The 13,931-nt window shown below is 35.9% G+C and overlaps 6 non-coding genes across 6 annotated transcripts; all 6 read left to right on the plus strand.

The window, feature by feature from the left end:
* The first annotated feature begins 488 nt into the window (after positions 1 to 488).
* On the plus strand, positions 489 to 561 carry TRNAF-GAA (transfer RNA phenylalanine (anticodon GAA)). Its single transcript has one exon. It is a non-coding gene; the product is annotated as a tRNA-Phe (tRNA).
* A 4,043-nt stretch (positions 562 to 4,604) lies between these two features.
* Positions 4,605 to 4,677, plus strand: TRNAF-GAA (transfer RNA phenylalanine (anticodon GAA)). Its single transcript has one exon. It is a non-coding gene; the product is annotated as a tRNA-Phe (tRNA).
* Positions 4,678 to 5,672: 995 nt separating this feature from the next.
* Positions 5,673 to 5,755, plus strand: TRNAL-CAG (transfer RNA leucine (anticodon CAG)). The gene has a single exon. It is a non-coding gene; the product is annotated as a tRNA-Leu (tRNA).
* A 1,935-nt stretch (positions 5,756 to 7,690) lies between these two features.
* On the plus strand, positions 7,691 to 7,773 carry TRNAL-CAG (transfer RNA leucine (anticodon CAG)). The gene has a single exon. It is a non-coding gene; the product is annotated as a tRNA-Leu (tRNA).
* An 867-nt stretch (positions 7,774 to 8,640) lies between these two features.
* TRNAF-GAA (transfer RNA phenylalanine (anticodon GAA)) lies at positions 8,641 to 8,713 on the plus strand. Its single transcript has one exon. It is a non-coding gene; the product is annotated as a tRNA-Phe (tRNA).
* Positions 8,714 to 10,635: 1,922 nt separating this feature from the next.
* On the plus strand, positions 10,636 to 10,708 carry TRNAF-GAA (transfer RNA phenylalanine (anticodon GAA)). Its single transcript has one exon. It is a non-coding gene; the product is annotated as a tRNA-Phe (tRNA).
* Positions 10,709 to 13,931: the final 3,223 nt, after the last annotated feature.

The following is a 13,931-nucleotide window of genomic DNA, read 5'->3' on the forward strand; positions in this document are numbered from 1 at the left end:
AAAACTTAACAAGTAGGTAATCATAGTTTAAAAAATGTGAAATGCCCATGTCCTTCTGACATGTTTCAGCACATTTTGGGACAAATGGTCTCACTTTTAACAATCAATAAAATATTTTCTCTAAATTTTTGTCTCTTTTTTGCTCCAATTGTTTGCATCTCATAAAAAATAAAACTTGATGTAACATTATGCATGCAAATTGTGTTTTATGAGCGACCATGACCTATTCTAGAAGCACAGGGTCAGAATTATACTGGTGCATGGAGACAAACTGAAAATGTAAAAATTCAATGGCAAAATTGCTGTCTTTTTCTACTCATTCACAAATAGTTAATGAATGTTATTAAATATGTACAGCAAAATGGAAGGCGTTTCAAATAGAAATCATGCTTCAAAAAACAGTCAAATGAAAAATTATAATATATCCCTCCAGGTGTGACACTTGACATTTGCAGAGTGTCAAACCCCCCAGAAAATGTATAAATATGGCCGAAATAGCTCAGTTGGGAGAGCGTTAGACTGAAGATCTAAAGGTCCCTGGTCCAATCCCGGGTTTCGGCAAAATGCTTTTTCTTCACCGTTTACATTTTAAGGAGATATTAAACAAAGCACATGGACTGATCATGATCAAAAGGCCTAAAAATCTTAACTATCTACAGAAAACAAAATGTTAAAAATTTGAGAAACGGTAACTTTTTCCTTTTGAACACATGAATGTTTTTTAGTAATTTTTCCTCTATTTTGTTTTATTTCAGATTGACTTAGCTGTAAGAGGATTAAAAGGTAACCTGATAGCTGAAACAGACAGCACTTATCAGACACTAGCTGAATGATTATAGTCAGCTTGTTTGACTTTGAAACACTGAGGCATTACTGAGACAAATGTCCTTAAAAAATATGCTGTGGACAAAGTCAAAAAGGCAAAAAACACAAGCTCCACACAGGTCCGTCATCTTTAATTTGAAATATAGGAGGTTTCTACTTTAATGGTGAGACAAAGCATCTACATATTTGACATTGCTCCAGTGAGTAGAGCCCACTTAAAAATGTATGGGTTGCTTGTCTCTGCAAGCAAAAGCTGGGCACTAAACTGGCATACTTGCAATGCTGGATGGTTCAGAGTGAAAACACCTATAGGCTGACAATAGTAATTGCAGGTGTTGATTAACTCATTGTGCAAAATAATTTCTAAAATGTGGTCACTTTGGGAGGTTTTCTGCTGTTTTGGTACTCTGCAAATTTCATCTGCAAGGTATTCCTGCAAAATCTGCATTGCAAAACCCAAATAGGGCTCTTCCTTTCAAAGCCCTGCTGTGTGGCCAAACAGTAGCTTCTGAAGAAATGTGGTGCATCACCGCATTTGTGAGAAATCTAACATTTCTAATATCCAAACAAAATAAATGGAGGTTTAAAAATTAATGCAGACGAAAAGTACGCATATAAAAAATGTTATTTATTGACTTTTTTGGGGTGGTGTGACAAGTTTTTAATCACAAGGGATGGTAACATTTCTGCTGACTAGCATGGAAGGAGTTAAGTTCCAATTGCATATCGAAGTCAGGATGGCCGAGCGGTCTAAGGCGCTGCGTTCAGGTGGCAGTCTCTGTTAAAAATTTGAGAAACGGTAACTTTTTCCTTTTGAACACATGAATGTTTTTTAGTAATTTTTCCTCTATTTTGTCGCAGTCGCAGGTCACAGTCTTCCCTGGAGGCGTGGGTTCAAATCCCACTTCTGACATCAACATTTAATTTCAAGAAACTTTATCTTCATTTATTGATTAGATGAGGTCAAACAAAACTTAGTAATGTGGTTTTGAAAAATTTCCTGAGAGTCTTTGGAGTGAATCTGAATTTGTCCTCTCAAAAAAGAACTCTAGGAACATCAAACAGGTTTTTTTGTGCATATGTCTGTTGTTCTTTTGGCACTAGAAAAATCCTTTGGACAGTCAATGAGGAGGGACTATTTCACCTCTTTGTGTTCTCTGTCCCTATTAGGGTAGGGAATCAACCTTCTACAGTGCTGTCATGAAATATATCTAGAAACGGATTTGCTGGTAAGTCTACTTTCATAGTTTTCACCTCATACATCAATAGACCATAACGATACTTAATTAACAAAAACATAACAAGTAGGTAATCATAGTTTAAAAAATGTGAAATGCCCATGTCATTCTGACATGTTTCAGCACATTTTGGGACAAATGGTCTCACTTTTAACAATCAATAAAATATTTTCTCTAAATTTTTGTCTCTTTTTTGCTCCAATTGTTTGCATCTCATAAAAAATAAAACTTGATGTAACATTATGCATGCAAATTGTGTTTTATGTGCGACCATGACCTATTCTAGAAGCACAGGGTCAGAATTATACTGGTGCATGGAGACAAACTGAAAATGTAAAAATTCAATGGCAAAATTGCTGTCTTTTTCTACTCATTCACAAATAGTTAATGAATGTTATTAAATATGTACAGCAAAATGGAAGGCGTTTCAAATAGAAATCATGCTTCAAAAAACAGTCAAATGAAAAATTATAATATATCCCTCCATGTGTGACACTTGACATTTGCAGAGTGTCAAACCCCCCAGAAAATGTATAGATATGGCCGAAATAGCTCAGTTGGGAGAGCGTTAGACTGAATATCTAAAGGTCCCTGGTCCAATCCCGTGTTTTGGCAAAATGCTTTTTCTTCACCGTTTACATTTTAAGGAGATATTAAACAAAGCACATGGACTGATCATGATCAAAAGGCCTAAAAATCTTAACTATCTACAGAAAACAAAATGTTAAAAATTTGAGAAACGGTAACTTTTTCCTTTTGAACACATGAATGTTTTTTAGTAATTTTTCCTCTATTTTGTTTTATTTCAGATTGACTTAGCTGTAAGAGGATTAAAAGGTAACCTGATAGCTGAAACAGACAGCACTTATCAGACACTAGCTGAATGATTATAGTCAGCTTGTTTGACTTTGAAACACTGAGGCATTACTGAGACAAATGTCCTTAAAAAATATGCTGTGGACAAAGTCAAAAAGGCAAAAAACACAAGCTCCACACAGGTCCGTCATCTTTAATTTGAAATATAGGAGGTTTCTACTTTAATGGTGAGACAAAGCATCTACATATTTGACATTGCTCCAGTGAGTAGAGCCCACTTAAAAATGTATGGGTTGCTTGTCTCTGCAAGCAAAAGCTGGGCACTAAACTGGCATACTTGCAATGCTGGATGGTTCAGAGTGAAAACACCTATAGGCTGACAATAGTAATTGCAGGTGTTGATTAACTCATTGTGCAAAATAATTTCTAAAATGTGGTCACTTTGGGAGGTTTTCTGCTGTTTTGGTACTCTGCAAATTTCATCTGCAAGGTATTCCTGCAAAATCTGCATTGCAAAACCCAAATAGGGCTCTTCCTTTCAAAGCCCTGCTGTGTGGCCAAACAGTAGTTTCTGAAGAAATGTGGTGCATCACCGCATTTGTGAGAAATCTAACATTTCTAATATCCAAACAAAATAAATGGAGGTTTAAAAATTAATGCAGACGAAAAGTACGCATATAAAAAATGTTATTTATTGACTTTTTTGGGGTGGTGTGACAAGTTTTTAATCACAAGGGATGGTAACATTTCTGCTGACTAGCATGGAAGGAGTTAAGTTCCAATTGCATATCGAAGTCAGGATGGCCGAGCGGTCTAAGGCGCTGCGTTCAGGTCGCAGTCGTCCCTGGACTTCTGACATCAACATTTATTTTCAAGAAACTTTATCTTCATTTATTGATTAGATGAGGTCAAACAAAACTTAGTAATGTGGTTTTGAAAAATTCCCTGAGAGTCTTTGGAGTGAATCTGAATTTGTCCTCTCAAAAAAGAACTCTAGGAACATCAAACAGGTTTTTTTGTGCATATGTCTGTTGTTCTTTTGGCACTAGAAAAATCCTTTGGACAGTCAATGAGGAGGGACTATTTCACCTCTTTGTGTTCTCTGTCCCTATTAGGGTAGGGAATCAACCTTCTACAGTGCTGTCATGAAATATATCTAGAAACGGATTTGCTGGTAAGTCTACTTTCATAGTTTTCACCTCATACATCAATAGACCATAACGATACTTAATTAACAAAAACTTAACAAGTAGGTAATCATAGTTTAAAAAATGTGAAATGCCCATGTCCTTCTGACATGTTTCAGCACATTTTGGGACAAATGGTCTCACTTTTAACAATCAATAAAATATTTTCTCTAAATTTTTGTCTCTTTTTTGCTCCAATTGTTTGCATCTCATAAAAAATAAAACTTGATGTAACATTATGCATGCAAATTGTGTTTTATGTGCGACCATGACCTATTCTAGAAGCACAGGGTCAGAATTATACTGGTGCATGGAGACAAACTGAAAATGTAAAAATTCAATGGCAAAATTGCTGTCTTTTTCTACTCATTCACAAATAGTTAATGAATGTTATTAAATATGTACAGCAAAATGGAAGGCGTTTCAAATAGAAATCATGCTTCAAAAAACAGTCAAATGAAAAATTATAATATATCCCTCCAGGTGTGACACTTGACATTTGCAGAGTGTCAACCCCCCCAGAAAATGTATAGATATGGCCGAAATAGCTCAGTTGGGAGAGCGTTAGACTGAAGATCTAAAGGTCCCTGGTCCAATCCCGGGTTTCGGCAAAATGCTTTTTCTTCACCGTTTACATTTTAAGGAGATATTAAACAAAGCACATGGACTGATCATGATCAAAAGGCCTAAAAATCTTAACTATCTACAGAAAACAAAATGTTAAAAATTTGAGAAACGGTAACTTTTTCCTTTTGAACACATGAATGTTTTTTAGTAATTTTTCCTCTATTTTGTTTTATTTCAGATTGACTTAGCTGTAAGAGGATTAAAAGGTAACCTGATAGCTGAAACAGACAGCACTTATCAGACACTAGCTGAATGATTATAGTCAGCTTGTTTGACTTTGAAACACTGAGGCATTACTGAGACAAATGTCCTTAAAAAATATGCTGTGGACAAAGTCAAAAAGGCAAAAAACACAAGCTCCACACAGGTCCGTCATCTTTAATTTGAAATATAGGAGGTTTCTACTTTAATGGTGAGACAAAGCATCTACATATTTGACATTGCTCCAGTGAGTAGAGCCCACTTAAAAATGTATGGGTTGCTTGTCTCTGCAAGCAAAAGCTGGGCACTAAACTGGCATACTTGCAATGCTGGATGGTTCAGAGTGAAAACACCTATAGGCTGACAATAGTAATTGCAGGTGTTGATTAACTCATTGTGCAAAATAATTTCTAAAATGTGGTCACTTTTGGAGGTTTTCTGCTGTTTTGGTACTCTGCAAATTTCATCTGCAAGGTATTCCTGCAAAATCTGCATTGCAAAACCCAAATAGGGCTCTTCCTTTCAAAGCCCTGCTGTGTGGCCAAACAGTAGTTTCTGAAGAAATGTGGTGCATCACTGCATTTGTGAGAAATCTAACATTTCTAATATCCAAACAAAATAAATGGAGGTTTAAAAATTAATGCAGACGAAAAGTACGCATATAAAAAATGTTATTTATTGACTTTTTTGGGGTGGTGTGACAAGTTTTTAATCACAAGGGATGGTAACATTTCTGCTGACTAGCATGGAAGGAGTTAAGTTCCAATTGCATAGCGAAGTCAGGATGGCCGAGCGGTCTAAGGCGCTGTGTTCAGGTCGCAGTCTTCCCTGGAGGCGTGGGTTTAAATCCCACTTCTGACATCAACATTTAATTTCAAGAAACTTTATCTTCATTTATTGATTAGATGAGGTCAAACAAAACTTAGTAATGTGGTTTTGAAAAATTTCCTGAGAGTCTTTGGAGTGAATCTGAATTTGTCCTCTCAAAAAAGAACTCTAGGAACATCAAACAGGTTTTTTTGTGCATATGTCTGTTGTTCTTTTGGCACTAGAAAAATCCTTTGGACAGTCAATGAGGAGGGACTATTTCACCTCTTTGTGTTCTCTGTCCCTATTAGGGTAGGGAATCAACCTTCTACAGTGCTGTCATGAAATATATCTAGAAACGGATTTGCTGGTAAGTCTACTTTCATAGTTTTCACCTCATACATCAATAGACCATAACGATACTTAATTAACAAAAACTTAACAAGTAGGTAATCATAGTTTAAAAAATGTGAAATGCCCATGTCCTTCTGACATGTTTCAGCACATTTTGGGACAAATGGTCTCACTTTTAACAATCAATAAAATATTTTCTCTAAATTTTTGTCTCTTTTTTGCTCCAATTGTTTGCATCTCATAAAAAATAAAACTTGATGTAACATTATGCATGCAAATTGTGTTTAATGTGCGACCATGACCTATTCTAGAAGCACAGGGTCAGAATTATACTGGTGCATGGAGACAAACTGAAAATGTAAAAATTCAATGGCAAAATTGCTGTCTTTTTCTACTCATTCACAAATAGTTAATGAATGTTATTAAATATGTACAGCAAAATGGAAGGCGTTTCAAATAGAAATCATGCTTCAAAAAACAGTCAAATGAAAAATTATAATATATCCCTCCAGGTGTGACACTTGACATTTGCAGAGTGTCAAACCCCCCAGAAAATGTATAGATATGGCCGAAATATCTCAGTTGGGAGAGCGTTAGACTGAAGATCTAAAGGTCCCTGGTCCAATCCCGGGTTTCGGCAAAATGCTTTTTCTTCACCGTTTACATTTTAAGGAGATATTAAACAAAGCACATGGACTGATCATGATCAAAAGGCCTAAAAATCTTAACCATCTACAGAAAACAAAATGTTAAAAATTGGAAAAACGGTAACTTTTTCCTTTTGAACACATGAATGTTTTTTAGTAATTTTTCCTCTATTTTGTTTTATTTCAGATTGACTTAGCTGTAAGAGGATTAAAAGGTAACCTGATAGCTGAAACAGACAGCACTTATCAGACACTAGCTGAATGATTATAGTCAGCTTGTTTGACTTTGAAACACTGAGGCATTACTGAGACAAATGTCCTTAAAAAATATGCTGTGGACAAAGTCAAAAAGGCAAAAAACACAAGCTCCACACAGGTCCGTCATCTTTAATTTGAAATATAGGAGGTTTCTACTTTAATGGTGAGACAAAGCATCTACATATTTGACATTGCTCCAGTGAGTAGAGCCCACTTAAAAATGTATGGGTTGCTTGTCTCTGCAAGCAAAAGCTGGGCACTAAACTGGCATACTTGCAATGCTGGATGGTTCAGAGTGAAAACACCTATAGGCTGACAATAGTAATTGCAGGTGTTGATTAACTCATTGTGCAAAATAATTTCTAAAATGTGGTCACTTTTGGAGGTTTTCTGCTGTTTTGGTACTCTGCAAATTTCATCTGCAAGGTATTCCTGCAAAATCTGCATTGCAAAACCCAAATAGGGCTCTTCCTTTCAAAGCCCTGCTGTGTGGCCAAACAGTAGTTTCTGAAGAAATGTGGTGCATCACTGCATTTGTGAGAAATCTAACATTTCTAATATCCAAACAAAATAAATGGAGGTTTAAAAATTAATGCAGACGAAAAGTACGCATATAAAAAATGTTATTTATTGACTTTTTTGGGGTGGTGTGACAAGTTTTTAATCACAAGGGATGGTAACATTTCTGCTGACTAGCATGGAAGGAGTTAAGTTCCAATTGCATAGCGAAGTCAGGATGGCCGAGCGGTCTAAGGCGCTGTGTTCAGGTCGCAGTCTTCCCTGGAGGCGTGGGTTTAAATCCCACTTCTGACATCAACATTTAATTTCAAGAAACTTTATCTTCATTTATTGATTAGATGAGGTCAAACAAAACTTAGTAATGTGGTTTTGAAAAATTTCCTGAGAGTCTTTGGAGTGAATCTGAATTTGTCCTCTCAAAAAAGAACTCTAGGAACATCAAACAGGTTTTTTTGTGCATATGTCTGTTGTTCTTTTGGCACTAGAAAAATCCTTTGGACAGTCAATGAGGAGGGACTATTTCACCTCTTTGTGTTCTCTGTCCCTATTAGGGTAGGGAATCAACCTTCTACAGTGCTGTCATGAAATATATCTAGAAACGGATTTGCTGGTAAGTCTACTTTCATAGTTTTCACCTCATACATCAATAGACCATAACGATACTTAATTAACAAAAACTTAACAAGTAGGTAATCATAGTTTAAAAAATGTGAAATGCCCATGTCCTTCTGACATGTTTCAGCACATTTTGGGACAAATGGTCTCACTTTTAACAATCAATAAAATATTTTCTCTAAATTTTTGTCTCTTTTTTGCTCCAATTGTTTGCATCTCATAAAAAATAAAACTTGATGTAACATTATGCATGCAAATTGTGTTTAATGTGCGACCATGACCTATTCTAGAAGCACAGGGTCAGAATTATACTGGTGCATGGAGACAAACTGAAAATGTAAAAATTCAATGGCAAAATTGCTGTCTTTTTCTACTCATTCACAAATAGTTAATGAATGTTATTAAATATGTACAGCAAAATGGAAGGCGTTTCAAATAGAAATCATGCTTCAAAAAACAGTCAAATGAAAAATTATAATATATCCCTCCAGGTGTGACACTTGACATTTGCAGAGTGTCAAACCCCCCAGAAAATGTATAGATATGGCCGAAATAGCTCAGTTGGGAGAGCGTTAGACTGAAGATCTAAAGGTCCCTGGTCCAATCCCGGGTTTCGGCAAAATGCTTTTTCTTCACCGTTTACATTTTAAGGAGATATTAAACAAAGCACATGGACTGATCATGATCAAAAGGCCTAAAAATCTTAACTACAGAAAACAAAATGTTAAAAATTTGAAAAACGGTAACTTTTTCCTTTTGAACACATGAATGTTTTTTAGTAATTTTTCCTCTATTTTGTTTTATTTCAGATTGACTTAGCTGTAAGAGGATTAAAAGGTAACCTGATAGCTGAAACAGACAGCACTTATCAGACACTAGCTGAATGATTATAGTCAGCTTGTTTGACTTTGAAACACTGAGGCATTACTGAGACAAATGTCCTTAAAAAATATGCTGTGGACAAAGTCAAAAAGGCAAAAAACACAAGCTCCACACAGGTCCGTCATCTTTAATTTGAAATATAGGAGGTTTCTACTTTAATGGTGAGACAAAGCATCTACATATTTGACATTGCTCCAGTGAGTAGAGCCCACTTAAAAATGTATGGGTTGCTTGTCTCTGCAAGCAAAAGCTGGGCACTAAACTGGCATACTTGCAATGCTGGATGGTTCAGAGTGAAAACACCTATAGGCTGACAATAGTAATTGCAGGTGTTGATTAACTCATTGTGCAAAATAATTTCTAAAATGTGGTCACTTTGGGAGGTTTTCTGCTGTTTTGGTACTCTGCAAATTTCATCGGCAAGGTATTCCTGCAAAATCTGCATTGCAAAACCCAAATAGGGCTCTTCCTTTCAAAGCCCTGCTGTGTGGCCAAACAGTAGTTTCTGAAGAAATGTGGTGCATCACCGCATTTGTGAGAAATCTAACATTTCTAATATCCAAACAAAATAAATGGAGGTTTAAAAATTAATGCAGACGAAAAGTACGCATATAAAAAATGTTATTTATTGACTTTTTTGGGGTGGTGTGACAAGTTTTTAATCACAAGGGATGGTAACATTTCTGCTGACTAGCATGGAAGGAGTTAAGTTCCAATTGCATATCGAAGTCAGGATGGCCGAGCGGTCTAAGGCGCTGCGTTCAGGTCGCAGTCGTCCCTGGACTTCTGACATCAACATTTATTTTCAAGAAACTTTATCTTCATTTATTGATTAGATGAGGTCAAACAAAACTTAGTAATGTGGTTTTGAAAAATTTCCTGAGAGTCTTTGGAGTGAATCTGAATTTGTCCTCTCAAAAAAGAACTCTAGGAACATCAAACAGGTTTTTTTGTGCATATGTCTGTTGTTCTTTTGGCACTAGAAAAATCCTTTGGACAGTCAATGAGGAGGGACTATTTCACCTCTTTGTGTTCTCTGTCCCTATTAGGGTAGGGAATCAACCTTCTACAGTGCTGTCATGAAATATATCTAGAAACGGATTTGCTGGTAAGTCTACTTTCATAGTTTTCACCTCATACATCAATAGACCATAACGATACTTAATTAACAAAAACTTAACAAGTAGGTAATCATAGTTTAAAAAATGTGAAATGCCCATGTCCTTCTGACATGTTTCAGCACATTTTGGGACAAATGGTCTCACTTTTAACAATCAATAAAATATTTTCTCTAAATTTTTGTCTCTTTTTTGCTCCAATTGTTTGCATCTCATAAAAAATAAAACTTGATGTAACATTATGCATGCAAATTGTGTTTTATGTGCGACCATGACCTATTCTAGAAGCACAGGGTCAGAATTATACTGGTGCATGGAGACAAACTGAAAATGTAAAAATTCAATGGCAAAATTGCTGTCTTTTTCTACTCATTCACAAATAGTTAATGAATGTTATTAAATATGTACAGCAAAATGGAAGGCGTTTCAAATAGAAATCATGCTTCAAAAAACAGTCAAATGAAAAATTATAATATATCCCTCCAGGTGTGACACTTGACATTTGCAGAGTGTCAAACCCCCCAGAAAATGTATAAATATGGCCGAAATAGCTCAGTTGGGAGAGCGTTAGACTGAAGATCTAAAGGTCCCTGGTCCAATCCCGGGTTTCGGCAAAATGCTTTTTCTTCACCGTTTACATTTTAAGGAGATATTAAACAAAGCACATGGACTGATCATGATCAAAAGGCCTAAAAATCTTAACTATCTACAGAAAACAAAATGTTAAAAATTTGAGAAACGGTAACTTTTTCCTTTTGAACACATGAATGTTTTTTAGTAATTTTTCCTCTATTTTGTTTTATTTCAGATTGACTTAGCTGTAAGAGGATTAAAAGGTAACCTGATAGCTGAAACAGACAGCACTTATCAGACACTAGCTGAATGATTATAGTCAGCTTGTTTGACTTTGAAACACTGAGGCATTACTGAGACAAATGTCCTTAAAAAATATGCTGTGGACAAAGTCAAAAAGGCAAAAAACACAAGCTCCACACAGGTCCGTCATCTTTAATTTGAAATATAGGAGGTTTCTACTTTAATGGTGAGACAAAGCATCTACATATTTGACATTGCTCCAGTGAGTAGAGCCCACTTAAAAATGTATGGGTTGCTTGTCTCTGCAAGCAAAAGCTGGGCACTAAACTGGCATACTTGCAATGCTGGATGGTTCAGAGTGAAAACACCTATAGGCTGACAATAGTAATTGCAGGTGTTGATTAACTCATTGTGCAAAATAATTTCTAAAATGTGGTCACTTTGGGAGGTTTTCTGCTGTTTTGGTACTCTGCAAATTTCATCTGCAAGGTATTCCTGCAAAATCTGCATTGCAAAACCCAAATAGGGCTCTTCCTTTCAAAGCCCTGCTGTGTGGCCAAACAGTAGCTTCTGAAGAAATGTGGTGCATCACCGCATTTGTGAGAAATCTAACATTTCTAATATCCAAACAAAATAAATGGAGGTTTAAAAATTAATGCAGACGAAAAGTACGCATATAAAAAATGTTATTTATTGACTTTTTTGGGGTGGTGTGACAAGTTTTTAATCACAAGGGATGGTAACATTTCTGCTGACTAGCATGGAAGGAGTTAAGTTCCAATTGCATATCGAAGTCAGGATGGCCGAGCGGTCTAAGGCGCTGCGTTCAGGTGGCAGTCTCTGTTAAAAATTTGAGAAACGGTAACTTTTTCCTTTTGAACACATGAATGTTTTTTAGTAATTTTTCCTCTATTTTGTCGCAGTCGCAGGTCACAGTCTTCCCTGGAGGCGTGGGTTCAAATCCCACTTCTGACATCAACATTTAATTTCAAGAAACTTTATCTTCATTTATTGATTAGATGAGGTCAAACAAAACTTAGTAATGTGGTTTTGAAAAATTTCCTGAGAGTCTTTGGAGTGAATCTGAATTTGTCCTCTCAAAAAAGAACTCTAGGAACATCAAACAGGTTTTTTTGTGCATATGTCTGTTGTTCTTTTGGCACTAGAAAAATCCTTTGGACAGTCAATGAGGAGGGACTATTTCACCTCTTTGTGTTCTCTGTCCCTATTAGGGTAGGGAATCAACCTTCTACAGTGCTGTCATGAAATATATCTAGAAACGGATTTGCTGGTAAGTCTACTTTCATAGTTTTCACCTCATACATCAATAGACCATAACGATACTTAATTAACAAAAACTTAACAAGTAGGTAATCATAGTTTAAAAAATGTGAAATGCCCATGTCATTCTGACATGTTTCAGCACATTTTGGGACAAATGGTCTCACTTTTAACAATCAATAAAATATTTTCTCTAAATTTTTGTCTCTTTTTTGCTCCAATTGTTTGCATCTCATAAAAAATAAAACTTGATGTAACATTATGCATGCAAATTGTGTTTTATGTGCGACCATGACCTATTCTAGAAGCACAGGGTCAGAATTATACTGGTGCATGGAGACAAACTGAAAATGTAAAAATTCAATGGCAAAATTGCTGTCTTTTTCTACTCATTCACAAATAGTTAATGAATGTTATTAAATATGTACAGCAAAATGGAAGGCGTTTCAAATAGAAATCATGCTTCAAAAAACAGTCAAATGAAAAATTATAATATATCCCTCCATGTGTGACACTTGACATTTGCAGAGTGTCAAACCCCCCAGAAAATGTATAGATATGGCCGAAATAGCTCAGTTGGGAGAGCGTTAGACTGAATATCTAAAGGTCCCTGGTCCAATCCCGTGTTTTGGCAAAATGCTTTTTCTTCACCGTTTACATTTTAAGGAGATATTAAACAAAGCACATGGACTGATCATGATCAAAAGGCCTAAAAATCTTAACTATCTACAGAAAACAAAATGTTAAAAATTTGAGAAACGGTAACTTTTTCCTTTTGAACACATGAATGTTTTTTAGTAATTTTTCCTCTATTTTGTTTTATTTCAGATTGACTTAGCTGTAAGAGGATTAAAAGGTAACCTGATAGCTGAAACAGACAGCACTTATCAGACACTAGCTGAATGATTATAGTCAGCTTGTTTGACTTTGAAACACTGAGGCATTACTGAGACAAATGTCCTTAAAAAATATGCTGTGGACAAAGTCAAAAAGGCAAAAAACACAAGCTCCACACAGGTCCGTCATCTTTAATTTGAAATATAGGAGGTTTCTACTTTAATGGTGAGACAAAGCATCTACATATTTGACATTGCTCCAGTGAGTAGAGCCCACTTAAAAATGTATGGGTTGCTTGTCTCTGCAAGCAAAAGCTGGGCACTAAACTGGCATACTTGCAATGCTGGATGGTTCAGAGTGAAAACACCTATAGGCTGACAATAGTAATTGCAGGTGTTGATTAACTCATTGTGCAAAATAATTTCTAAAATGTGGTCACTTTGGGAGGTTTTCTGCTGTTTTGGTACTCTGCAAATTTCATCTGCAAGGTATTCCTGCAAAATCTGCATTGCAAAACCCAAATAGGGCTCTTCCTTTCAAAGCCCTGCTGTGTGGCCAAACAGTAGTTTCTGAAGAAATGTGGTGCATCACCGCATTTGTGAGAAATCTAACATTTCTAATATCCAAACAAAATAAATGGAGGTTTAAAAATTAATGCAGACGAAAAGTACGCATATAAAAAATGTTATTTATTGACTTTTTTGGGGTGGTGTGACAAGTTTTTAATCACAAGGGATGGTAACATTTCTGCTGACTAGCATGGAAGGAGTTAAGTTCCAATTGCATATCGAAGTCAGGATGGCCGAGCGGTCTAAGGCGCTGCGTTCAGGTCGCAGTCGTCCCTGGACTTCTGACATCAACATTTATTTTCAAGAAACTTTATCTTCATTTATTGATTAGATG

The sequence above is a fragment of the Dendrobates tinctorius genome, unplaced genomic scaffold (assembly GCF_039654945.1).
Source record: "Dendrobates tinctorius isolate UK_male_01 unplaced genomic scaffold, ASM3965494v1 ptg000350l, whole genome shotgun sequence".
NCBI lineage: Eukaryota > Metazoa > Chordata > Amphibia > Anura > Dendrobatidae > Dendrobates > Dendrobates tinctorius.